At 42.2% G+C, this 13,263-nt stretch overlaps 1 long non-coding RNA gene across 1 annotated transcript; it reads right to left on the bottom strand.

Moving 5' to 3' along the window:
- Positions 1-934: 934 nt before the first annotated feature.
- LOC139176553 (uncharacterized) lies at positions 935-9,771 on the bottom strand. Its single transcript, XR_011561016.1, has 2 exons — positions 9,666-9,771; positions 935-1,189 (listed from the first exon to the last, which is right to left on the bottom strand). It is a non-coding gene; the product is annotated as an uncharacterized lncRNA (long non-coding RNA).
- Positions 9,772-13,263: the final 3,492 nt, after the last annotated feature.

Genomic DNA, 13,263 nt, shown 5'->3' with positions numbered 1-13,263 from the left:
GCCAGGCTTCCCTGTTCTTATATGAATGATTGGAATCTCTGAAAGAGTAAAATCACAGCAAAGATACACAGAAAATATTAAATATTATGATGGAAAGTTTCCTGGAAAATGTCTTTGAAATTGCTTATTGAAAAGAATAATGAGCATCAACTTGCAATGACTAATAGCAAATGATACTGTAGTAAAGCTATACGGTTTTAAAAGCAAAAGTCTCCTGGGACACTGGAATAAAAGAGCAAGAGAAATATAAGGGAATAAAAATTAAAATTTTAAGAGCCTTTTCAGAGAGAAACTCTCTGTGTTAAAAGAAAAGAGAGAAACACATTTAAGTTCCCTAATGAACCATGAACATCTTACCAGCCAAGCAGTCTAAGTTTCAGAAGTCCTGATGTGCAAGTCATGAAAGAGCTAGTGTAATATTGATCTCCTATAACTAGTGGAATGAACAGATGTGAGAAAACGGAATCCTTAAAGACAATGACATAAGGACAGATGTAAAGACTAAATTTGCAGTTCCTTACTAAACAAGGACTTCCCTGGTGGCTCAGATGATAAAGTCTCTGCCTACAATGCAGGAGACCCAGGTTCGATCCCTGGGTGAGGAAGATCCCCTGGAGAAGGAAATGGCAACCCACTCCAGCATTCTTGCCTGGAAAATCCGATGGACAGAGGAGCCTGGTAGGCTACAGTCCATGGGGCCACAAAAAATGTCAGATTTTTTTCGGACTTCTTGGACGACTGAGAGACTTCACTTTTATTTTCACTTTCTTTACTCAGTGAAGACTGAGTTGCATACCAAGGGGAGAGATCTTGGTGGTGGACACTAGGGTGATGGCCTTAGGACAATTAATTAAGTTCTACCTCTGCTGAGGGTGCTATTCTATACATGTGTGCTTTTAAAAAAAATATTTTAAAAGTAACAAAATAAACTAAATTAATGAAAAACTTACATATATATATTGGACATATTAATGCATATGAGACATATAGATAAAACTGTAGATAAAACTAATACTAAATCAACACAGCAAAACAACTGAAGCTGTACTAAATGAGGACTCTCAGGATAGAATCAGTGAGGCCTCCCCTGATCTGGTCCACATGATGCTCCGGGTGCTGTGTGGGTTCCATCCCCTCTGGGGTCCAGGATGGGGTCCAGGTCCAGGTCTTCAGGGATTCAGTGCAGAGCCTGCAACAGCAACACAGGTGATGGAGTCCCTGAGGAGGTGCAGAGTCAGACAGAAGAGGGCTCCCTGGGGAGGGTGTGCAGGACTCAGAAGACTTCCCAAGATCTAGATTTGGCTTTGGGGCTCAGATGCAAGACACTGGGCTTGTTTGCTGCTCTTTGCTGAAGGCGTTTTTAGAAATGTCCCACAGGATCAAGTATCCCTGAGCAGAGTATGGCCAGCAATATTCAACTGGTGGGTTCCCTGGTCAGTGAGACTTAGGCAGAAGAACAGGGGACTCTGGGATCCAAGGCTAAAAATTTGGGTTTTCTCCTTGCCTCAAGGCCCTGGGAGGAGCAGGAGGCCAGATGACATGGGTGGGTAGGAGAACTTGCCCACCCATCCTACACTCAGTACAACTGCTCCTGAGACCTGAGCCTTGGAAATGGACAGACACCTAGGGTCTCTGTTTTCCCAAATAATCATTTCTAGCCCCCAACCAAACTCTTCTGAGGTTTATGATTTTAAGCTGTTATTATGTTGTTGTAATAAAAAAGTACATTTTATCCACTTAGCATATTGCAAGTTTAAAATTTGACAGAAGACACTGCTTTTTAAGCCAGTGTATGTTTTTAAAACAATATATGTTATTAATGACAGAATTGTAAACAAATAATAAAAAGAACATGAGTAACTTGAATCCTGCCTCTAATCCTCAGTCACTTCAATCTTGTCAGACTCTGTGCAACCCTATGGATTATAGTCCACCATGCTCTTCAGTCCATGGGATTCTCCAGGCAAGAATAATGGAATGGATTGCCATTTCCTTCTTTGGTGGATCTTCCATACCCAGGGATCAAACCCGAGTCTCTTACATTTCCTGCATTGGCAGGCAGATTCTTAACCATTAGTACCACCAACCGCATGCACATGGCTGTGAGTTGCTTTCTGGTGTTTCTTTAGTTGAAGTTGGACACATACACAGAAGAATCTACAGAACCTCCAACTCCTGGTTGAGAAATGGTGGCCTGAACTGGCCCAGGACCCCAGGGTTCCAGAACCTGAGCAACCCTAAACTCAGACACCCCCCAGTCTGCAGGGACCCTCAGGACCAGGGAGCACCTGTCGGAGTCTAGCTTCAGCAGCCAGGAATTTAACCTGAAGAGATGAACGGTGTTGGTGATGAGGCAGCCTCTCAGTCTTTTTGGACTGCCTGTTTACTTCAAGCTTAAGATTTTCTTTTATACTTTTACAAAAGCATTAGGTCAAAGGTTTGATATTTTCAGTTCCCAGTGACCCAGATTTATTGTCTCCATAAATTATTGTTGCCCTTCAAAAGGAGTTCCTTCCTCAGCAATTCTCTTATCTACTTTTTCTCATGTGTCCTTGTGAATACACTGTAACTCATGCTAATGTCTGGGCTGCATACCACATTCTTCAGTTTATTTCTTCTCTTTTTAAGTCCTGTTTGCCCCTAGTATCCTAAGCTCACTATTTCTTAGAAAGGGCTTCTAGCTAATAGTATCTCTAAACTCCCTAATCTCTGTAAGCTATAATAGAATATGCTAACATTACAACATTCCTTAAATCTTTCGCTTCTAACTATTTTACTTATTCCTAAGCCCTAAATTTAGCAAACTCTTTTGCCATAAACACTTTCTTCACAAATAGACTTCAGATAGCAATTCCTCCCATGGTCTCAAGCTGTGGCCTATGTGCTCATCTTGGAACACTCTTTCATAAAAGTCTTTAAACAAATGTTAATGATTAACTTTATGAATTATTCTCTGAGCACAGCTGCAGAAGGCTTTGTGTCTTTTCATGTTCCTCTCAAGAACAATAAGCACCTTAATGTTCCTTTTCAGTCAACTCAGTCAAGGAGAGGAAAAAACAAGTCAGAATTACAAGGCCTAACTCCTTCATCCCGGGTCTGTGCCTATGGGATGAGAAAGGGGGCTGGGGCCGTTCCTCCATTTTGTCAGTAATGCCTAACGTGGCTCCTGACATCTCCCCCTTTTTTTTATTTTTTAGAGCATAGGTATGAAACTCAGTAGATATAGCAGAAACATTTCGGTTGAGTATTCTGAAAAGGCACAGGGCCAGTACACAAATCAGAACTAACAGGCATAAGCACATGGCCATATTAATCATTATGATAGAAAAAGATCCATGGAAAAGATACCCCTCCAGATTTTCAAAGAGGGAATTAGAAAGCCATTGAGAGGAAAAGTCAGACTCCGCCTGCTTCATATTCTGAATATCTTGATGTAACTTAGAAATATCAATATTAAAATCTGAATGATTCCATATGCCTGAAATGATTCTGAATGCGTTTCCAAGAGTTCATGGACTCATTTACTTGTAAAGGGGTAATGCACATCCATTTAAAATCAGCATGGCACCTTAAAGACAATTTAATTTTTAAATTTGTAATTTTTTGTCCCATAAGCAGAAATGCTTCTTCTAAAGCATTGACCTTATTTTTTATTTTTTTATCTATAATTTCCTGCATAGAAAGAGCTATGGAGACATTTTTGGACAGCTGATCAACAAACGAGGCCGTATGCACTTCTTTTGACAGGGCAACAGCAGAAACCATGACTGATGCAATTATGGCAATCAAAGCAGTTATTTCCACAACCAGAGCTGTAATGAATCTCTTAGGTAGAGAAATTAAGCCTATAATTTCATATAAAACTTTTAATGTATAATCATCAAACCATTGTCCCTCTAATTTTACAGGAACCGTCAAATATGGTGGTTGTTTTACAATCATCACAGCCTTATAATTATTATAATCATTTCCATCAACACAATTTGATATAAAACAATTTACACATGTAACATTGTAAAAATCACTCTGATTTTTGGCCAACAAAAAGGCATAGGGAGAATGTACGCAGGCCTGTACAATATATCTTTGTTCACTTAAAGGTCTATGTAAAATCACAGGTGCTATAGCAGCCAATGTTTTCCATAACTCAGGCTGCATGGGACCCATTCCATCCAAACTCACTAAAGGAGGAACCCATCTATTAACATGTCATCTAATAATTGCTCTAAAAATCAAATTCAATCATTGATCTGAACAATAGGGGCACCCCCATTTGATCAGAAAATGTCTGGTGGCAGCAATGGGAATAGATAACTTTATGGCGTATGTGCATTTTTTCCAATGAGGAAAGCCAGAAATTTTGTTTATGCTTTTTCAGACCTGTAGTCCTTGTTCATCAGAGTCCGGAGTGGGGAGTGCACAGCTCGGATAGTCCTTTAAGTGGGGGGCTGCCTTTTTTAAGGCATCAAATAGTCTTTTTTGTGCCCTCAGCATCAATAGCTGTAAAGACCTAAAGTCTCTCTTGCCATTGCTTCTCGGAGAATCAGTAAGCATGCTTTTCAAGGAAGTGTTAACGCACCCATTCAAAACTGGAGCTGTTCCTTGTAAAGAGGAAGGTATGGCAAAGCAAATAGGTGGATAAACGGACACACCTGACAAAACTGAAGGGAGTGCTGACCACTGTTTTAACATTATTAGGATAGATGGAAGCCCCATCCAAAAGAAGAGTATCATTAACAAAAAAACGAATGGGCTCATTCATCCAATCAACAGGCTGGAAAGAAGGTGGATTAAGCAAATAGTCCCAGTGAACTTTTTCTGCACTGGAAGGCCTCGGCTGACAAGCCAACACAGCAAGCATAGCCACAAACATTACCATAGGAGTGGCTTCATATCTCCCACTTCCTATTAATTTTTCAGCCCGCTGAGCGAGATGTTTTAGCTGGCCCCAAGTTGGTACCATGCTGAGGTGGTTCTTTAAGTATGATGATGGCAATGAGGTGGGGCAGAATACGGTTGAACTCGATCAGTATGTCTCTCCTAAAGCACCAGGTGTCTGAAGCAATGTATTAGCGGTGAAGTCTCAGGTGAAAGGTCATTCACCCTTTGGTGTTTTCTTGGCTCCCTCAGGTCTGGACTCAACCAGCTTTTGGTCTCCCCATCATTTTTTGTCCCCAGACTCCAGGACTTCAGGGATTTTAGCAACCTCAGGGGTTCAAACAGAAGTGGAATCTTGTGGAAACACACAAGCATACCCTCTCCCACAAGTTACCAGTATATCTGGCCCTTTCCACTCTCCTGTAATGAGGTCTTTTCACTTAACCAGAGACCAAGTCGTAGCCCTTTCAGGAGTCCAGTGTCTTGTCATTGTAGTCTGCCCTGTGTGTCTATGTTAAAATGATAAACTACAAACAAAGCATGGCGTAAAACATGATGTGGAGAGGAATACTTAAATTTTCCCTGTCTTAATTTAGCAATCTGATTTTTTAAAGTCTGATGTGTCCTTTTCACTATGGCTTAGCCTCGGGGATTACAAGGTATTTGTTGAATGTATTATGGAAAATTGTTGACAAAATCTCTTAAAAGTGGCAGAATTATAAGCTGGGGCATTATCTGTTTTTATCTGTTCAGGGAGTCTTATTTGGGAAAAGCTTTGAAACAAGTGCTGAATTATATCTCTTGTTGTTTTACCTCATCTAGCAGAGGCTATAATAACATGAGAAAAGGTATCCATGGTAACATGCACAAAGGACAGTTTTCCAAAGGCTGGGATATGAGTTATGTCCATTTGCCAGAGAATATTAGGTCTAAGGCCTCAGGGATTTACTCCTAATTGTGGAGATGGATTAAATGTTGGGCAGTTTGGACATAACTTAACTATTTGTCTAGCTGCTTTCCTAGGGATATGAAATTCATACCTTAAACCAGCTGCATTTTGATAATGAATTTTGTGAGAATTTTTGGCCTTGTCAATCTTTTTATGTAAGTTTAAAGCAATTATTTTAGTTAATGTATCTGTCAAAGCATTTTCTTCATGTAAAGGGCTGGGCAAGCCAGAATGGGCTCTAATATGTCTCACAAAATATTTTTTCTCTATGCTTAATCTCCTTCTGTAAATCAAATAACAAGGAGAAGATGATAGTTTTATTTTTTGGAATATTAGCAGTCTCAATATGAGGAAATGACCCTACAATATATCTGGAGTCAGTCAGAAGATTGAAGGTGTGGTCTCTTAAATGTTGAAAAGCCCAAATAACTGTTCGTAACTCGGCCCTCTGGGCAGACGTCTCTTTAGTTACCTGAACGTGGAATTTTCTATTAATAATTGTGACTGCTTTACCATTAGAGGAACCATCTGTGAAAACTAAAATTGCCCCTTCCAAAGGTTGAATAGAATTTTTTTTTCAGAAAAATCACTGGATTTTTTTTTTTTTTTAATGCAAAAGAGGGCTTGAGGGCAAATGAAACAAAATTTGACCCCTGAAATCTATCACGGCAACTTGTCAATCATCACTATTTTGTAAAAGAAATTGCAGTTGATCCTTATTGAATGGAATCACTATATTTGCCACTTCTTTTCCAAAAAGTTTCACACTTCTTTTTCTACCTTTTATAATTAATTGTGCCACAAAGCTGGGATAAGATAAAACTATTTTTTTGTGGGTCACTGGTAGATGGAGCCATTCCAATGGGCCTTCTTGCCACAAGCATCCTGTAGGTGTATGCTCTGTGGTGAGAATATTTAAATCCCATCCTCTGGTAATATTAATCTTAATTAACTGATCATTTAAAACCACATCTACTTTAACAAGAGCCGACTCTGCCTCACTAGTCAACTTTTTCTTAGAACGGGGATTAGGATCTCTTTTTAAGCAATCAAACAAAGGCTTTAAATCTGCAGTAGTCAGTTTTAAGTGTGGGTGTATCCAATTAATATCCCCTAGTAATTTCTGGAAATCATTTAAAGTTAGTAAACAATCTCTCTGAAGCTGCAAAGGGGCGTGTGTCATGGTATGGGTATTTAATACTCTCTTTAAATAAGAAAAAGGAGGATTTACTTGTATCTTATCTGGAGCTATCTTTAAACCCTAGCTTTCCAAGGCCTCAATCAACTCAGATAAAATTTGTTGTAACAAGGTTCTGTCCTTATGAGCTGCCAAAATATCATCTATATAATGTATCAAATATAGATCTTTATACTTTGCTCTAACATTTTGCACAGCTTGGTCTACAAATTTCTGACACAAGGTGGGGCTATTTTTCATTCTTGAGACAAAAACCTTCCATTGAAACCTTCTATAGGGCTGTTTAAAATTAGCTAAAGGGAGACTGAAGGCAAACCGTTTACAATCCTGGACAGCCAGGGGAATGGTAAAGAAACAATCCTGTAGATCTATAACTATCACATTATACTGAAAAGGCACAGCCACTGGGGAAGGGAGGCCTGGCTGGAGGGCCCCCATGTCTTCCATAGTTGCATTTATAGCCCTCAAATCCCATAATAATCTCCATTTTCCTGATTTTTTCTTAATAACAAAAATAGGAGTATTTCAGGGGCTATTAGAAGGCTCTATATGGCCAGCTGTCAGTTGTTCCATAACTAAAGCCTCAGCTGCCTGTAGCTTTTCAGCTGTTAAGGGCCATTGTTCAACCCATACCAGATCATCAGATTTCCAGGTAATACGGTCAGCAGCAAGAGCAACAGCCTCCAGGATAAATTTGAATATCCCAGACCTTCTGTATTTTTGTTAGGAACCAGCTTTAATGGAGAAACTATTTTGTGCTGATCTTTACTAAGCCCCTTATCAGGATTATACCTTATTTGCAGCATTTGATTAGTAACCTTTTTATCTGGGCTATATAAAAGCATTCCCATCTGAGATAATATATCTCTCCCCCATAAAGAAAAAGGTAGTGAAAGAACCAAATATGGACAAAACGTGTCTTGTGCCCCCTTCTCATCTGACCATGTCAAAATTTGTGAGCTCTTAGCAACAGAGGGCACTGACCCTATTCCTACCAGGCAGGCACTGGTTAAGTGTGTCGGCCAGGACAAGGGCCAATCTTTTCCAGTAATGCAAGAGACATCTGCTCCAGTATCTAACAGCCCTGACATTTTATTTCCTTGAATTAAAAGATCTTTTAAAGGCCTAGAAGCTGTAATTTCCTGCACCCAGAAAGCTAGATCACTAGATCCAAATCCTCTGGGGCTCCTAGCTTGAGAAATCAAGGTTTTTCCTGTCTGATAATAAAGTAAAAGCAAAAGCTGTGCTATTCTTTGACCTTTATTAATTTGCACAGTTTTAATAGGCAGCGAGACCAAAACTTTAATTTCCCCAGTATAATCAGAATCTACTACACCAGGCACCACCGAAATTCCTTTAAAAGAAAGTGAGCTATGCCCTACAATGCCCTCAGGTAGGGGGCCAGCCACTCCCGTTGGAATCAGAGTAACCGGCATGTCAGGAGTTAATATTGTTGTGGTGGTGGAACTGAGGTCCAGTCCTGTGCTACCTGGGGTTGTTCTTAGGAGTTCTGAGATGGGACAAAGGGAATAAAGGGATTCAATGCAGCTGCCCCATTGTTGACTGGGGCCAGGGCTGCCCCTGCTGCCCATTTCCCTGAAACAGGGAAAAATTACCTCCCTGTACTTGAAGGGTGAGCGTAGTCCCATCCTTATGATATTTAGATCTACAGTCTTTTGCCCAATGATACCCTTTCTGGTATCAGGGGCAAAGTGCCTTCAGGGGGTTGGCATTAGTCTGTATTGGCACGGCTTGTAGTACCTGCTTGGCAGGGCATTGCCAGCAAAAAATGCCCCATTTGGCCACAAGAGAAACAATTTTTATTTGTAGAATCATTTCCATTAGGATTAATCTTTTTTATTTTTATTTATTTATTATTATTATTATTATTTTGGCCTGGGTGAGGCCCCCCTGAGCGGGTTTTTTTCCAAGGAGCATGCACTGTATATTGTGTATGAGTCTGCTTTAAAAGCTCCTTTGTTTCAAAAAAACTCTTTATCTTTCTCAGCCTTAGGCAATGCTCTGGGAGGCTTTGGAGACAAAGTGGGGAACTCTTGGGCCCTGGGAAGCACAAGCGGAGGTGGCAGTGGTTGCCTTAAATCAGAAAGTGGTGGATAAACTTTTAAAGGTTTGCATAGAAGGGGAAGGAGCTTGGCAGGGCGCCTGGCGGCAGAGTCCTGTAAGTCCTCTCCTTCCTCTGAGGGTAGAGAACAGTCTCCCTCCTTTTCTTCATCAATGGCAGAAAACATGATCTGCGCAGAAAGTGGAGACCCACCACCCACCACTGTAGCCTCCCCCATAGGCTATCTAACAGCCCCATGATGGGAGTCCAGGACATTTCTAATCATATTCCACAGAGCAAAAGCATCTACAGGAACCTTTTCTGGCCCATGCAAAGTATAAAACAAACGTAGAAATTTAGACAGTCTTCATGTGTTTATTTTAATGCTTCTATGGGCTAACACATGAAGCAATATTTCAATAGACATTTGTCTATTCTTAGATGCAGAGAACCCCATTCTTCTAGAGAATATTCTTATTCATTCTGTACCCTCCTCATCCTGCGTAAACTGCAGAGGGGTGCCAGCCACCCACAGGTACAATACTAACCGTCCCACATTACAATCTCAAGTTACTTACACTTCAATGTCCCTGTTCAGGCACCACTTGTCAGAGTCCAGCTCCAGCACCCAGGGATTCAACCTGAAGAGATGAATGGTGTTGGCGATGAGGCAGCCTCTCAGTCTTTTTGGACTGCCTGTTTACTTCAAGCTTAAGATTTTCTTTTATACTTTTACAAAAGCATTAGGTCAAAGGTTTGATATTTTCAGTTCCCAGTGACCCAGATTTATTGTCTCCATAAATTATTGTTGCCCTTCAAAAGGAGTTCCTTCCTCAGCAATTCTCTTATCTACTTTTTCTCATGTGTCCTTGTGAATACACTGTAACTCATGCTAATGTCTGGGCTGCATACCACATTCTTCAGTTTATTTCTTCTCTTTTTAAGTCCTGTTTGCCCCTAGTATCCTAAGCTCACTATTTCTTAGAAAGGGCTTCTAGCTAATAGTATCCCTAAACTCCCTAATCTCTGTAAGCTATAGTAGAATATGCTAACATTACAACATTCCTTAAATCTTTCGCTTCTAACAATTTTACTTATTCCTAAGCCCTAAATTTAGCAAACTCTTTTGCCATAAACACTTTCCTCACAAATAGGCTTCAGGTAGCAATCCCTCCCATGGTCTCAAGCTGTGGCCTATGTGCTCATCCTGGAACACTCTTTTGTAAAAGTCCTTAAACAAATGTCATAATTAACTTTATGAATTATTCTCTGAGCACAGCTGCAGAAGGCTTTGTGTCTTTTCATGTTCCTCTCAAGAACAATAAGCACCTTAATATTTCTTTTCAGTCAACTCATTAGGAAAGGAAAAAACAAGTCAGAATTACAAGGCCTAACTCCTTCATCCCGGTTCTGTGCCTGTGGAATGGGGGGTGGGGGAGTTGGGGGGGGGGGGGCTGGGGCCGTTCCTCCACTTTGTCAGTAATGCCTAATGCAGCTCCCAACAAGCACCCACAGGGATACAGCGCTGCCAGGTGACCCCCTGCCTGCACAAGCTCTGGGCTCCTGTATCTCCTTCACTCTGTTCTCAGGAGCCCAGGACTGGGGAGGGTGGAGCTGCCCCAACCTCTCTCTGCAGCTGATGATGGACTAGGGATGCTGCCTGCTGCCTTTGGGGGATTGGGAGGGCAGAGCTGGGTCCTGCAGAGGGAGATGAGGAAGCTCCCAGTGGGATCTTCAAACAGAACATGCTGGAACAGCAGCTCCTGGGACTCCTGCAGACTGTGGCCCCACAGTACCCCTAGCCTCCCTGCAAATGTAAGAGATGCTGGAGGAGCCAGCTCAGAAACCTGGGGGGTGTCTGTGGATGGGACCTGTGCCCTGGGGAGACGTGCTCAGGGCATCCTCCACTCATCTGCACGGATTGTTACCACCCTCTTGTCTCCACTTTTGTGGTCACACTGAACAGCAAACCCCAGGGTTTTCGCTGGTGATTCTGAAGCAACAACATGTGAGTCGGGGTCATGATGGAGACATGGGCCCTCATCTGCCTCACTTTTTCACCCCAGGTCTCACGTTCACACTTGGTCTTCCTGGTCTTTTTCTTCATCATCACTGATGTCATCCACAAAAACTTTGCCTGCGAAAACTAGCAGGGAGATTTTTGACATCTGGAAGGAAGAGATCAGTCAGGCTAGTCCCAGGGCAAGAAAGCAGCTATATGGGGTAGCCCAGGGCAGTTCAAACCTCATTGGGACCCTTTAGTTGCATGAGTCCAGACATGCTGATTCCAGCCTCAGTTCCTGCTCAGACCAATCATGGTGACAGTGACAGGTTCAAGGGTGCAGACCTGGAGTCAGGAGACTGGGCGATGCTCAGAAAGTGGGGTAAGAGGGCTACAAACAGATTTCATAGATTTTATATAAGCTCCCAGGACCCCAAGTGTCTACGAGAGAACTGGTCCTCCAGAAAGATAATCACAAAAAAGTCGAAATGTTGTAACAGTGTATGGATCAGAAAAAGTGACAAAAAATTTAAAAGATATGAAAGAAGAAATAAATGACCTCTGTATTCTTGTTCTCCTTCTCTGAATCTTCATTATCTGCAATGCAGTTTTCTGGTGTCCGAAGGCAGTAGCCATGTGGAATGGCTGTGGGAAAGTAAAGGGGAGATTTAAAGTCAGGATGTGACCTGGGGACCCTTGTATTCCTTGGAGCAGGGCCTTGGGACCCCTAGTGTCCTTGTCTTCAGGACCTCCCAGAGCCTCAGTGTTTCAACTCTGCAATGAAAAAAAATGGGTCTCTGACCTCCAACATCCTGTTGCCACCCTCAACTTGTCAACATGTGACCAGGAATGAGGCTGTGACAACCTGTTCCTTCTCCAGGTGGTCACTGTCTCCATACATCTCTGCCCATGACTTTTCTTGCTTCTTCTCCTGCTGCTTATTTTCCATTTCCTTCCTCATTTCTCTCTTCTAGTCATTGTTCCTTTCCTTCCTCCTTGAGCCTCCACCAACCCTATGGTTTTCCAACATGGGCACATTGGAAGAAGGACCATGGGTGTATGGTCACAATCTCCATTCAGTCCATTATTTAATTAACCAATCCACCCCTCCCAGGAAGGACCTGGCATGGATCTGAGAGTGTGTTGAGCCCTGGGAGAGGGAAGGATTCAAAATTCCCTATAACAGAGACTCTCCCATTGCCTAGGGTGACCTTAGTTACCTGGGAGATGCTTAATGCTCACAGAAACATTTTAAGTTTCCCAGACCCTTAGAAAGGACAGAGGCAAAAACGTTCAATTTCATTTAACCAGAATGACATGGAAAGGGTCCTTCATAAGAACCTGGTAGCTGCCCGGTTTGCTCTGAGATTGGAAAATTAGGAGGGATGAGGCCTGGGAAGGTGTAAAGAAAGGACACAGTTGGGGCAGGCCTCAGGTGTGGGGAGAAGGAGCAGGACTGCTTGGATGGAGCAGTGGGTTCTGAGAGGAGCAGTGACCCCACGACCTGCTGCCTTGAGCCTGGTCAGTCCCAGGAGACCAGGCGAGCAGGGCTGTGAGAGCAAATGTGTGAAGAAGCCTAGAAGCCCTTCACAGAATCTAGAAACTGCAGCCATGGAGGGTCTAGGGGCAATTGGACATGGACCTCTTGCACAGAAGCACCTTCAGTACATCACCTTTGGGGTTGTGCAGAGGCTGAGATGAGTTTCTTTCAAGGGGCTGAGCCCAAGTAGGGACAGCAGAGCACATATGATTTGCCTCCTCCAACGCTGAGAGGACCCTTTATATGAGAAAACAGTGAGGACAAGCATTAGGGGACACCACAAGTCCTAAAAATGAACAGTGAGAGATAATTTCTCACGACACTCCCTGCAAGAACTTGGTCTCCAGTGTCAAGTGACTATGAGGCTTCCTAAAAATGAACAGTGAGAGATAATTTCTCACGACACTCCCTGCAAGAACTTGGTCTCCAGTGTCAAGTGACTATGAGGCTTTTGTGCCCACAAGGATATGGCCATCAGAGGGGAGTTTAAAGATAAAGCCAAAGTCCCTTGTGAATAATACTCTCAGGAACTAATCAGAATCCAAAGTTTCATATTTGGCAGAGAAAGGAGAAGGAAAGAGTAGTCTTGTGAGAAAGGACATATCTAAATGGAAAAGCAATAAAAAGTACAGCA

This window comes from Bos indicus, chromosome 16 (genome assembly GCF_029378745.1).
Source record: "Bos indicus isolate NIAB-ARS_2022 breed Sahiwal x Tharparkar chromosome 16, NIAB-ARS_B.indTharparkar_mat_pri_1.0, whole genome shotgun sequence".
Classification (NCBI taxonomy): Eukaryota; Metazoa; Chordata; class Mammalia; order Artiodactyla; family Bovidae; genus Bos; species Bos indicus.
The sequence above is the reverse complement of the archived record's forward strand: the minus strand, read 5'-3'. Positions and strand labels throughout refer to the sequence as shown.